At 44.4% G+C, this 14,553-nt stretch overlaps 1 protein-coding gene across 8 annotated transcripts in view; it reads right to left on the reverse strand.

Moving 5' to 3' along the window:
- acsf3 (acyl-CoA synthetase family member 3) overlaps positions 1-14,553 on the reverse strand; it is a 159,034-nt gene that overhangs the window by 24,333 nt on the left and 120,148 nt on the right. The gene's annotated exons all lie outside the window — the stretch shown is intronic.

Raw genomic sequence — 14,553 nt, forward strand, 5'->3', positions numbered from 1 at the left:
ACAATTCCTGCCTGCACAGTATGAAAAACATTCATTTCAAGACCTGAACTTTTTAAATAATTACTGTGTCCACACAAATGCTGCTTACCATTTGAACCAAACTGAAAATCACCTACATCCCAAGCTGTAAATACAAGATTAAATCATCTATAAAAATTCCTCATGTCCTCATAGCTCTCATATCTCAATATCTTTTCCAACCGAACTGGGATTCCAGACTTCTGACATTTTAAATCAGTGGGTAGAAAAACAAGTGTTGCTCATGCTGGGAATGTTCAGCAGGTTACCCAGTAAATTCTGAAAGAGAAAACTAACACAGGAAAAACTCACTTTCTAGTTTAGAATCAGTCTAAACATTGTGGCACAGTCAGGAAACACAGGGGGCTAACACCTTCAACATCTCAGCATCTTATCTGCGCTGACACCAATTGTTACAGTTAACCTGAGAATGTAACTTCTAAAAAAAGTTTTGTGATTTACATATGAAAGCAGTGAAACTATCATGGTCATTCTAACAGATGAGAGAGTTAACAAACAACCAAGGTATTTTTCAATGTATGATTTCAGTTACATCACACTGTAAACTTTTACTGTAAATTCTGTGTCTTATAATTGTGTACTCCACAACCACCTGATGAAGGAGCAACGCTCCAAAAACTACTGCTTCCAATTAAACCTGTTGGACTATAACCCGGTGTTGTGTGATTTGTAACTTTGTACACCCCAGTCCAACACCGCCATCTCCAAATCGTACTTGCATTTATATAGTGCTTTACAATTTATAAAACATCACAATCACACAAGTTGCCAAGCCACACAAGAGAGCCCAAGTAGGTTTTATGGAGAATGATAAAGGAGGGGACGGGGGCAGGGAGGTGCAAACATTTAGGAAGGAATTCAAGAGCTTTAGGCCATGGCAGCTGAAACAATAACTCTCTTTTGTGGAGTGATTAAAGGTGGGGATGTAAAAGAGACCAAAATTGGAGGAGCACAAAATCTCAAGAAGGTTGTGGGGCTCAAGGAGGTTACTGGGAAAGTGGGGGTTGGATCTATGTCATGGAAGCATTTGAAATCAAAGATGAGAACTTTATATTTATGACATTGCCAGCTTCATTTTCTCGGTGGCAGTTGGAGTGGGCGGAGCGACAGCCAGAACCAGTGGCTGTCGGGAAGGTAATTTTTAAAAATAAGAACTTTCCTCGTGAGTTTCAGGCATATATTGTGACAGCCGCTGAATCCCGAGACATTACACATGTAGTGTCCCCCACCCACCCTCCTCTTCTAATCAACAAAGAAGGACTCTCGTATTGCTAAGTTAAGGTGTTTCAATTGATATTTCTTATGGATCGTGTGATTGATTAAAAGTTTACTATTAGTTGGTTAATTGAATAAGACGACATAGAAGTACTAGAAATTATTTAACTCAAATTTGTATAAGTTAATTAAATAAATTGTTCTGGCTGTTCAGGTGATGTGCTGTAGCTGTATGATGTAGGAACTGGCTGATCCCATTGTGAATGGCAGTGGCCACATCTGCAGCAAGTGTTGGTCGCTGGAAGAACTCCGGATCAGAGTTGATGATTTGGAATCTGAGCTTCAAACACTGCGGCACATCCAGAAGGGGGTGGGGGTTACCTGGATGCTTTGTTTCAGGAGGCAGTCACACCCAGTAGATTAAGTAATTCAAATTCAGTTACTGATCAGGAACAACAGGGTGTGACTGTCAGTGAGGCAGGCAGGGGGAACCTGAGTTCAGGAGTGGAGGAGCCTCAGCCCTTGACCTTGTCCAACAGGCATGAGATTTTTGCTCCCTGTAAGGATGAGGGAAAGGGCTGTGGACAGGATGAGCCAGCTGACCACAGCACCATGGTGCAGAAAGCCATTCAAGGGAGGGGAGCAAATAGACAAGTAATTGTTATAGGGGATTCTATAATTAGGGAGACAGATAGTATCCTTTGTAAGCCGGATCAGGAGTCCCACATGGTGTGTTGCCTGCCCAGTCCCAGGGTGCGAGACATCTCCAACCGGCTTGAAAGGATATTGGAGCAGGAGGGAGAGGATCCAGCTGTTGTGGTCCATGTTGGCACTAACAACATAGCTGAAAATGTGTTGCTGGTTAAAGCGCAGCAGGTTAGGCAGCATCCAAGGAACAGGAAATTCGACGTTTCGGGCCAGAGCCCTTCATCAGGAACATAGGCACGGCTACAAAGGAGGACCTGTCTGGGGACTATCAAGCACTAGGAAGGAAATTGAACAGGTCCTCAAGGGTCATAATCTCCGGATTACTGCCCAAGCCACATGCCAATTGGCATAGGGATAAGAAAATTAGGGAAGTGAACACGTGGCTACGAGATAGATGTGGGAGAGGGATGCCATTTCAAGGGGTATTGGTATCAGTTTTGGAACCGGAGGGATCTGTACCGTTGGGACGGTCTCCAACTGAACAGATCTGGAAACAGTGTTCTTGTGAAAATGATATATAGAGTGGTTATTCAGACTTTAAACTTGTGAGTCGGGGGGAAGTGAAAGGGAAAGCAACAGGGATTATGGAGTCAAGTAGAAAGAAAAGCAGCAGGTTAGCATGTGTGCAGGGTTTAAGTTCAAGGCAGACTAGGAATGAAGCATAAAGGAAGGATAACTTAGGACATATTACTAAAGGTGATGGAAATCATGGGGTTAAGAAAATTAGCATTAATGTGCTTTACCTGAATGCTTATAGTATTCGAAACAAAGTAGGTGAATTACCAGCAGAAATCATTGTAAATGGCTATGATGTGGCAGGCATCATAGAGGTGTGGTTGCAGGGGGGTCGGGACTGGCAGTTAAACATACAAGGATTTACAACTTATTGAAAAGACAGGGAGGTGGGCAGAGGGGGCAGGCTTGCCTTGTTAGTTAAGAATGAAATTAAATCTATGGCATTAAATGATATCGGGTCAGATGATGTGGAGTCTGTGTGGGTGGAGTTGAGGAACCACAAAGGCAAAAAAAAACATAATGGGAGTGATGAACAGACCACCTTGCAGTGGTCAGGACCGGGGGTGCAAGATGTACCAGGAAAGAGGTAGGGCATGTCAGAAAGGCAAGGTCACGGTGATCATGGGGGACTTCAATATGCAAATTGACTGGTTGAATAATGTTGCCAGTGGATCCAAAGAAAGGGAATTTATGGAATGTTTACAGGATGGCTTTTTGTATCAGCTTGTGATAGAGCCCACAAGGGAGCAAGTCAATCTAGACTTGGTGCTGTGTCATGAGCTGAAGGAGGTGAAATTAAACAGCTGACAAAGGAAATCAAGAAATGTATCACAGAAAAAGAGGGATCCTACAAAGTGGCCAAGAGCAGTGGGAAATCAGAAGATTGGGAAGGCTACAAAAACAAACAGAGGATAACAAAGAGAGAAATAAGGAAGGAGAGGATCAAATATGAAGGTACACTAGCCAGTAATATTAGACATGATAGTAAAAGTTTCTTTCAATACATAAGAAACAAACAACAGGCAAAAGTAGCAATTGGGTCGCTCCAAATTGATGCAGGAAGGCTAGTGCAGGGAGATAAGGAAACAGCTGAAGAACTTAATAAATACTTTGTGTCAGTCTTCACTGTGAAAGACACGAGTAACATCCCAACAATTAAAGATAGTCAGGGGCAGAGATGAGTATCGTAGCTATTACAAAAGAGAAAGTGCTAGAAAAGCTAAAAGGTCTAAGAATTGATAAACCTCCTGGCCCCGGTGGGCTACATCCTAGAGTTCTGAGGGAGGTGGCTGAGGAAAAAGCGGACGCATTGGTTGTAATGTTTCAAAACTCACTGGGGTCAGGGAAAGTCCCAGATCATTGTAAAACCGCTGTTGTAACCCCTTTGTTCAAGAAAGGATCAAGACAAAAGATGGAAAATTATAGGTCGATTAGTCTAACCTCGGTTGTTGGTAAAATTCGACAATCCAACATTAAGGATGAGGTTTCTAAATTCTTGGAAGTGTAGGGTCAGATTAGAACAAGTCAGCATGGATTTAGTAAGGGGACGTCATGCCTGACAAACATGAGAGAATTCTTTGAAGAGGTAACAAGTAGGTTAGACCAGGGAAACCCAGTGGATGTGATCTATCTAGATTTCGAAAAGGCCTTTGATGAGGTGCCTCACGGGAGGCTGCTGAGTAAGGTGTGGGCCTATGGTGTTTGAGATGAGCAACTGGCATGAATTGAGGATTGGCTGTCTGACAGCAGGCAGACGATTGGGATAAAAGATTCTTTTTCAGAATGGCAGGTGGTGATAAGTGGTGTCCCTCAGGGTTCAGTGTTTTGGCTGCAGCTGTTCACTTTATATATGGACGAAGGGATTGGGGCCATTCTGGGAAAGTTCGCCGATGATACGAAGTTAGGTGGACACACAGGTAGTTCTGAGGAGGTGGAGAGGCTACAGAAAGATTTAGACGGTTTAGGAGAATGGTCCAAGAAATGGCTGATGAAATTCAACATTAGCAAATGCGAGGTCTTGCACTTCAGGAAAAAAAACACAGGCATGGACTATTTTCTAAACAGTGAGAAAATTCCTAAAGCCGAAGTACAAAGAGATTTGGGAGTGCTAGTTCAGGATTCTCTAAAGATTGACTTGCAGGTTGAGTCGGTGATTAAGAAAGCAAATGTAATGTTGTCATTTATCTCAAGAGGGTTGGAATATAAAAGCAGCAATGTGCTGCTGAGACTTTATAAAGCTCTGGTTAGGCCCCATTTGGAGTACTGTGTCCAGTTTTGAGCCCTACACCTCAGGAAGGACATATTGGCACTGGAGCGTGTCCAGCGGAGATTCACATGGATGATCCCTGGAATGGTAGGTCTAACATACGAGGAATGGCTGAGGATCCTGCAATTGTATTCATTAGAGTTTAAAAGATTGAGGGGAGATCTAACAGAAACTTACAAGATAATGCATGGCTTAGAAAGGGTAGATGCTAGGAATTTGTCTTCGTCAGGTGGGGATACTAGGACCCGTGGACACAGCCTTAGAATTAGAGGGGTCAATTTAGAACAGAAGTGAGGAGACATTTCTTCAGCCAGAGAGTGGTGGGCCTGTGGAATTCACTGCCACAGAGTGCAGTGGAGGCCGGGACGCTAAATGTCTTCAAGGCAGAGATTGATAAATTCTTAATCTCGCAAGGAATTAAGGGATACAGGGAGAGTGCTGGTAAGTGGCATAGAAATGCCTATCAGTTGAAAATGTGTTGCTGGTTAAAGCACAGCAGGTCAGGCAGCATCCAAGGAATAGGAAATTCGACGTTTCGGGCATAAGTCCTTCATCAGGAATGAGGAAGGGCTTATGCCCGAAACGTCGAATTTCCTATTCCTTGGATGCTGCCTGACCTGCTGTGCTTTAACCAGCAACACATTTTCAACTGTGATCTCCAGCATCTGCAGACCTCATTTTTTACCCGTAGAAATGCCCATCAGCCATGATTGTATGGTGGAGTGGACTCGATGGGCTGAATGACCTTACTTCCACTCCTATGTCTGATGGTCTTTTGGCCAAATCTGAATCTATCGTCAGACAGACAGAGTGATTTCAGAGATACTGGAGGGGTTTAGAAAGGTAGTGATGAGGTAGGCTGGGTGTGCTAAACTTTCATTTAGAACCTGGTGCCACATTTCCCCACGATATTAAAGATTGGTCCTTGGGGGACTCCAGAGGTAAAGTTCGAGAAATATTGAGGTGAGTCTGACCCTGCTATCATCCTCCTTCATTTGAACATGGGATGGTATCCACACATCCACTCACTGACTTACAAATTAACTCACATTCAAGGTGATGCAAGCCATACATACATCGGACTTGACAGACTCCCACAGGCTCATCCCATTCACCAATCCCCAATTCTCACCTTCCTTGTAGTGAGAATACAAACATTGGCTACCAGTTCACGGGAACTTCAGGCCTGTGCCTTGTGTTGTGTGAGAGCGTGACATAGGCTTTGGTAAATAACAGTGTGTTTGGTGCTTCTCTCAGCCTTAGTGTAAGTAATAGGTACCAATACATTCTGCTGCTTTCCCTGACTGGGAGTCCACGGCGAATAAACACACTCTCAGGAGGACAATTTCTTCACTCAAATGGTCGTAACAGTTCAATTCTGTAACACAGGAGGCTGTGAGGCTAAGTCATTGAATATATTCACCTACATTTTCCTCCAAATCATTATATATTACAAACAATAGTTATGGAGAGTGACAAAATTGGTCCACAGATTCAAGTTCTAAATTGGAGTAAGGCGAATTTTGATGGAGCTAGACAGGAGCTTGCAGGGGTTGATTGGAGTAGCTTGTTTGAAGGCAAAGGGACCTCTGGCAAGTGGGAGGCCTTTAAAAGTGAGATAGTCTATGCGTTCTTGTGAGGGTGAAGGAACAGAGAACCCTGAATGACAAGAGACATTGAGGCTTTGACCAGAAAAAGGAGGAGGCGTGGCTCAGGTACAGGCAGCTGGGATCAAGGGAATCCCTGGAGGTACACAGGGTTAGAGAGTTTACTGAAAGAGGAAATCAGAAGGGCGAAAAGGGGGCACGAGCTAGCCTTGGCTGAGAAGAGTGGGGTGAATGTGAAGAGGTACTTTAAGGATATTAAAGGAAAAGGGATAACTAGAGAGACAATGGGACCCTTCATGGACCAAAGTGAACATGTGTAGAGCCACAGGAGATGGGTGAAGTCCTCAATGAACATTTCTCCTCTGTGTTTACCATGGAGAAAGACATGCAGACTCAGGAAGTTAGGGGTCATATCTTTGGGTGGTGTTGGAGTATTAGAATGTGTGAAGGTGGATAAATCTCCTGGTCCTGACCAGATATATCCAACAACACTGCAAGAGGCTACAGAAGAAATTGCGGGGCCTTGGCTGATATTTCTGCATCGTCATTAGCCACGGGTGAGATCCCGGAAGGCTGGAGGGTAGCAAATGTTGTGCTGTTTTTCAAGGGCTGCAAAGAAAAGTCTGGGAACTATAAACCAGCAAGCCTAACACTGTAGGAGGTAGACATTAGATTCCCCAGAGTGTGGAAATAGGCCCTTCGACCCAACCAGTCCACAACGACCCTCCAAAGAGCAACCTACCTAGATCCATTTCACTCTGACTAATGTACTTAATACTACAGGCAATTTAGCATGGCCAATCCACCTGACCTGTACATCTTTGGACTGTGGGAGGAAACCCACGCAGATACAGGGAGAATGTGCAAACTCCACACAGACAGTCGCCCAAGGCTGGAATCGAACCTGGGTCCCTGATGGTGTGAGGTTGCAGTGTTAACCACTGAGCCACTGTGCCGCCCTAGATAAGTTACTAGAGAAGATTCTGAGGGATAAGATAATATTTGCATTTGGAAAGACAGGGTTTGATTAATTGTAGTCAGCATGGTTTTGTAAGTGGGAGATCATGCCTCAATTTTGTTAGAGTTCTTTGATGAAATGACCAGGTTAATAAGGGCAGGGCAGTAGACGTAGTCTAATTGGATTTCAGTAAGGCTCCACTTGGTAAGCTGCTCTGGAAGATCAGACCACTTGGAAACCAGGGTGAGCTGGTTATTGGTTACACAGTTAACTTGATGGTAGGAAAGCAGAAGGTAATAATGGAAAGGCGCTTGTCGGACTGGAGGCCTGTGACTAATGGAGTGCCTCAGGAGTTGGTGCTGGGCCCATTGCTGTTTTTTTATCTATATCAATGATTTGGATGAGAATGTACAATACATGATTAGTAAGTTTGCTGATGACAGTAAAATAGGTGATATCGTGGACAGTGAGGAAGGTTGTCACAAATTGCAGCAGGATCTTGATCAGCTGGGGAACTGAGCCGAGATATGGCAAATGGAGTTCAATATAGATAAGTGTGAAGTCTTGCATTTTGGAAAGTCAAATCAAGGTTGGACTTTCATGGTGAATGGTAGGGCTTTAAGGAGTGTAGTGGAACAGAGGGACCTTGGAGTTCAGGTGCACGGTTCTGAAAGTGAAGTCACAGGTAGACAGGGCAATGAAGAAGGCTTGTACAAGCCTTCATCAGTCTGGGCATTGAGTGTAGAAGTGGGGAAGTTATGTTGCAGTTGTACAGGACGTTGGTAAGGCCACACTTGAAGTACTGTGTTCAGTATTGATCACCTCGTTATAGGAAGGATGTTATAAACTGGAAAGAGTGCAGAAGAAATTTATGAGGATGTTGCCTGGACTCAATAGTCTGAGTTACAGGGAGAGGTTGGACAAACTAGGACGTTTTTCTTTAGAGTATAGGAGGCTGAGGGGGGACCATATAGTGGTGCATAAGATCATGAGAGGCATAGATAGGGTGAATGCACTCAGTCTTTTTCCCAGGATTGGGGTATCAAGGACTAGAGGGCATCACTTTAAGGTTAAAGGGGAAGGAATAAAAGAGAACCTGAGGGCCAACTTATTTTTATACAGAGGGTGGTACAGATATGGAATGAGCTGCCAGCGGAAGTGGTTGAGGTAGGTACATTAACAACATTTAAAAGGCATTTGGACAAATACATGGATATGAAAGAATTAAAAGGGTATGGGCCAAATGCAGGGGAATGAGGTCAGTGTGGGTGGACATTTTGGCCATCATGGACCAGTTTGGCCAAAGAGTCTGTCTCTGTGCCGAAGGACTCTATGACTCTCTGAGAGGTCCCAGCAATGGTCCATGCGAAACACCACTGGTCACAGAAAAACACCCTTCCACCGCTACTCTGTCTTCTATGGCTAAGCCAGTTTACATTCAACTTACCAGCTCACTGCAGATCACATGTGACTTCATCTTTTTTTAATCAGGTTGCCATGAGAGACTTTGTCAAAGGCCTCGCTAAAGACCATACAGACAATATCCACTGCTCTGGCCTCAATCATCTTTGTCACTTTCTTAAAAAAAACCCAATAAAGTTTGAGAGACATGAGCTTCCCCACACAAAGCCATGCGGGCTATCACTACGTCCACATTGTACCAAATGTAAATAAATCCTAACCTAAGAATCTTCTCCAATAACTTCCCTATCGCTGATGGAAGGTTCACTATTTAAGAAGGCAATAGGGATAATCCAGGAAAATACAGGCCAAAGGAACAACATTGGCTATTCTCCTGTTCTCTGGGACCTCTCCTGTGACTAAACAGAATACAAAGATTTTGTTCAAGGTCTCTGCAATTTCTTCACCTATATCTCTCAGTATTATGGGATAGATCGAACAGGTCCTGGGGACTTGATGCTTTAATACTTTTCAAAACACCCAACACCATTGATATTGATATGGCTGCAAATATCAACATACCCTTCCCACACTCACTACAATAGCCCTACTAGTGTTACAATTTTTCCATAATCTGTCCACATATCAACTGCTTGCTATTCAGAGGCCGGCCATACAACCCCAAAATGATTGTAACCTTCCTTTTTCTGAAATCTATCCATATGGTCTTGCTGGATGAGCCCCCTAACATGTTCTCCCTCAGAACAGCATCTCCTCCCACCTCTTTTATATCCCTCACTACCGCACCCGGATATTAAGTTGCCAGTCTTGTCCCTCTCAACCAGATCTCTGTAATAGCTAAAACATTAGATACCTGTAATAATCAAACCTCTTAAGTTCACCCGCCTTAGCTGTCATATATCTCACATTAAAATAAATAAACCTCAGACCACCAGTCCGGTTATGTTCAATAACTTCTGTCTGTTCTTCCTCTTAGTCTTCCTGGCCTCACAGAACACAGTGTAACAGTGCAGTACAGGCCCTCCGGCCCTCGATGTTGCGCAAACCTTTGAAACTAACCTAGGGCCCATCTAATCTACACTAAAGAGAAAATGCTGGAAATCTCAGCAGGTCTGGCAGCATCTGTAAGGAGAGAAAAGAGCTGACATTTTGAGTCTAACTGACCCTTTGTCAAAGCTAATCTAAACTATTCTATTTTCATCCATATGTTTATCCAATGACCATTTAAATGGCCCTAAAGTTGGTGAGTCCACTACTGTTGTAGGCAGGGCATTGTGAGTAAAGAAACGACCTCTGATATCTGTCCTATGTCTATCACCCCTCAATTTAAAACTTGGTCCCCCGTGCTAGCCATCGCCATTTGAGGAAAAAGGCTCTCACTGTCCACCCTGCCTAACTCTCTGATCATCTTGTAAGCCTCTATTAAGTCACCTCTTCTTCTCTCTAATGAAAGCAGCTTCAAGTCCCTCAGCCTTTCCTCATAAAGACCTTCCCCCCATACCAGGCAACATCCTAGTAAATCTCCTCTGTACCCTTTCAAAGCTTCCACATCCTTCCTATAATGCAGTGACCAGAACTGTACACAATACTCCAAGAGTTTTGTCCAGCGGCAACTTGACCTCATGGTTCCAAAACTCAATCCCTCTACCAATCAAAGCTAACATACCATACACCTTCTTAACAACCCTATCAACCTGGGTGTCAACTTTCAAGGATCTATGTACATGGACATTGAGATCTCTTTGCTCATCGACACTACTAAGAATCTTACCATTAACCCAGTACTCTGCATTCCTGTTACTCCTTCCAAAGTGAATTACCTCTCACTTTTCCACATTAAACCCCATTTACCACCTCACAGCCCAGCTCTGCGACTTATACATGTCCCTCCGTAACTTATAACAACCTTCATCACTACCCACAACTCCACCAACCTTACTGTCATCCGCAAATTTACTAACCCATCCTTCTACATCCTCATCCAGATCATTTATAAAAATAACAAACAGCAGTGGCCCCAAAACAGATCCTTGCGGTACACCACAAGTAACTGAACTCCAGGATGAACATTTCCCATCAAACACCATCTTCTGCCTTCTTTCAGCTGGCTAGTTTCAGGTCCAATCCACTAAATCAGCCTCAATCCAATGCCTCCATATCTTGTGCAATAGCCTACATTATTATAAATTCTCTCTCTCATAATCCTTTCCAAAACTTTGCCTACAACATAAGACAGACTTACTGGTCTATAATTACAAGGATTGTCTCTCCTCTCCTGGCTATTGAGGGAGTGCAGTGTAGGTTCATAAGGTCAATTCCTGGAATGGTGGGACTACCTTATGCTGAAAGACTGGGCTTGTATACCCTTGAGTTTTGAAGACTGAGAGGGGATCTGATTGAGACATACAAGATTATTAAAGGATTGGACACTCTGGAGGCAGGAAACATGTTTCCGCTGATGGGTGAGTGCCGAACCAGAGGACACAACTTAAAAATACAGGGTAGATCATTTAGGACAGAGATGAGGAGAAACTTCTTCACCCAGAGAGTGGTGGGTGTGTGGAATGCTCTGCCCCAGAGGGCAGTGGAGGCCCAGTCTCTGGATTCATTTAAGAAAGAGTTGGATAGAGCTCTCAAGGATAGTGGAATCAAGGGTTATGGAGACAAGGCAGGAGCAGGATACTGATTAAGGATGATCAGCCATGATCATATTGAATGGTGCTGCAGGCTCGAAGGGCAGAATGGCCTACTCCTGCACCTATTGTCTATTGTCTAATATCCCCTTTTTGAACAAGGGAACATTTGTTATCCTCCAGTCTTCTGGCACTATTCCTGTAGACAATGACGACATAATGATCAAAGCCACAGGCTCGGCAATCTCCTTCCTAGTTTCCCAAAGAATCCTAGGATAAATCCCATCAGGTCTGGGAACTTATCTATTTTTACAGTTCCCAGAATTGCTAACACCTCCTTATGAATCTCAATCCCGTCTAATCTAAGAGCCTGTATCGCAATATTCTCCTTGACAACATTTATGGGCGGCACGGTGGCACAGTGGTTAGCACTGCTGCCTCACAGCGCCTGAGACCCGGGTTCAGTTCCCGACTCAGGCGACTGACTGTGTGGAGTTTGCACGTTCTCCCCGTGTCTGCGTGGGTTTCCTCCGGGTGCTCCGGTTTCCTCCCACAGTCCAAAGATGTGCGGGTCAGGTGAATTGGCTATGCTAAATTGCCCGTAGTGTTAGGTAGGGGGTAAATGTAGGGGTATGGGTGGGTTGCGCTTCGGCGGGTCGGTGTGGACTTGTTGGGCCGAAGGGCCTGTTTCCACACTGTAAGTAATCTAATCTAATCTAATCCAATCTAATTGTCTTTTTCCTGTGTGAATACTGTTGAAAAATATTTATTTAGTGCCTCTTCTCTCTCTTCGGACTCCACGCGCAACTTCCCACTACTTTCCTTGACTGGCCCTAATCTTACTCTAGTCATTCTTTTATTCCTGACACACCTACAGCAACCTTTCAGATTTTCCTTGATTCTGCCAGTCAAAGACTTCTCATGTGCCCTCCTGGCTTTTCTTAGCTCTCTCTTTAGGTGTTTCCTGGCTAACTGGTAACTCTCAAGCACCCTAACTGTGCCTTCACGTCTCATCTTTACACATGCCTCCTTCTTCCTCTTGACAGAAGATTCAACTTCCTTAGTAAACCACGGCTCCCTCACTTGACCATTTCCTCTGTGCCTGACAGGTACATACTTTGCAAGGACGCGCTCCACAGTTCAATTGTGTCCATTCCCTGCGGTTTCCTTTCTCATCCTATGCATCCTAAATCTTGCCTAATTGCCTCAGTCTCTGACTCCTCCTTGGTCTTTTTACTACTCTGGTTCCTGTCCCCTTGCAACACTAGTTTAAACCCTTCTGGCTAGGCCGAGCAAATCTCCCTGCCAGGATATTGGGGCCCCTCCAGTTGGGATGCAGCAAGTTTCACCTGCTCCAAAAGACACCCCAATGATCCACATACCTGAACCCCTCCCCCTCACACCAGCTCTTCAGCAACATATTTAACTCTACTGTCTTCTCTACTATTGGCACATGGCACAGGAAGTAATCCCAAAATTACAACTCTAGAACATAGAACAATACAACACAGAACAGGCCCTTCGGCCCACGATGTTGTGCTGAACATTTGTCCTAGCTTAAGCACCTATCCATGAACCTATCCAATTGCCGCTTAAAGGTCACTAATGATTCTGACTCTGCCGCTCCCACAGGCAGCGCATTCCATGCCCCCACCACTCTCTGGGTAAAGAACCTACCCCTGACATAATTTTCAACTTCCTACCGAACTCCTTGAACTCTTTGCACGCTCCTTATCTCTCTCTGAAAAGGCAAATCTTAGCAGGACTTATACACTTAATGGTAAGGCCCTAGGAAGTGTTGCTGAACAGAGAGACCTTGGAGTGCAGGCTCATAGCTCCTTGAAAGTGGAGTTGCAGGTGGATAGCATAGTGAAGGCGGCGTTTGGTATGCTTTCCTTTATTGGTCAGAGTATTGAGTACAGGAGTTGGGAGGTCATGTAAGGTTCTTAAAAGGGTTCAGAAAATATTTATGAGAATATTGCCAGGGTTGGAGGATTTGAGCTACAGGGAGAGGCTGAACAGGCTGGAGTTGTTTTCCCAGGAGCGTTGACCTCAGAGGTTTATAAAATCGTGATGGACATGGATAGGATAAACAGACAAAGTCTTTTCCCTAAGATGGGGGCATCCAGAACTAGAGGGCATAGGTTTAGGGTGAGAGGGGAAAGACATAAAAGGGACCTAAGGGGCAACTTTCTCATGCAGAGGGTGGTACGTGTATGGAATGGGCTGCCAGAGGAAGTGGTGGAGGCTAGTACAATTGCAACATTTAAGAAGTATTGGATGGGTATATGAATAGGAAGAGTTTAGATGGATATGGGCCAAGTGCTGGCAAATGGGACTAATTAGGTTGGGATATCTGGTTGGCAGGGATGAGTTGGACCGAACGGTCCGTTTTACATACTGTACATCTCTATGATCTTTCTGCCTATTTTGTTAGTACCAATATGGACCACAACCTCTGGCTACCCACCCTCTGCCTTCAGAATATTCTGTGTCCACTCAGAGACATGCTTGATCCTAGTACCAGGGAGGTAACACACCATCCTGGAGTCTTGTTCACAGACAGAGAAACAGCTATCTGTCCTCCTGACTATACAGTCCCCTATCACTATTGTTCACCTATATTTCAACTCTCTTTTCTATACAACAGTCCAGCTGTGGTGCCACTGATATGGCTGCTGCTTTCTCCTGAGAGGCCATCTCAACAGTATCTAAAACGGTATATTTGTTTGATAGAGAAACAGCCACAGGGATCTCCTGCACTGCCTACCCACGCTTACTCACCTTCCTGGTGGTCACCCACCTCTTCTGTTTGTGCAGCCCTTACTGGAGCTGTGACCAGCTCAATAAATGTTCTATCCACGACATTCTTGGCCTCTTGTATGCCTCATACTGAGTCCAACCGCAGCTCCAAAAATTGCAGCTGATATGGGAATATGTTCACCATGAACAGAGAAGTGTCCCTGATTTCCCACATATTGCAGGAGGAGCAAGATCTTTGTCCACCCACTTGACCTACCTGTATCACTTTGTAAGCTCCTTACCATCCACTGGAACAGTCTGATATATCCCACACTTCTCACTGTAACATTCTGATAGACCCCACACCACTAACTGTAAGTATCTGATATAACTCATCTCCCTGTAATAGTCTGACAGACCCCCCACATCCCTTACTGTAACACCCCA

Source organism: Hemiscyllium ocellatum, chromosome 17, assembly GCF_020745735.1.
Source record: "Hemiscyllium ocellatum isolate sHemOce1 chromosome 17, sHemOce1.pat.X.cur, whole genome shotgun sequence".
Lineage (NCBI taxonomy): Eukaryota > Metazoa > Chordata > Chondrichthyes > Orectolobiformes > Hemiscylliidae > Hemiscyllium > Hemiscyllium ocellatum.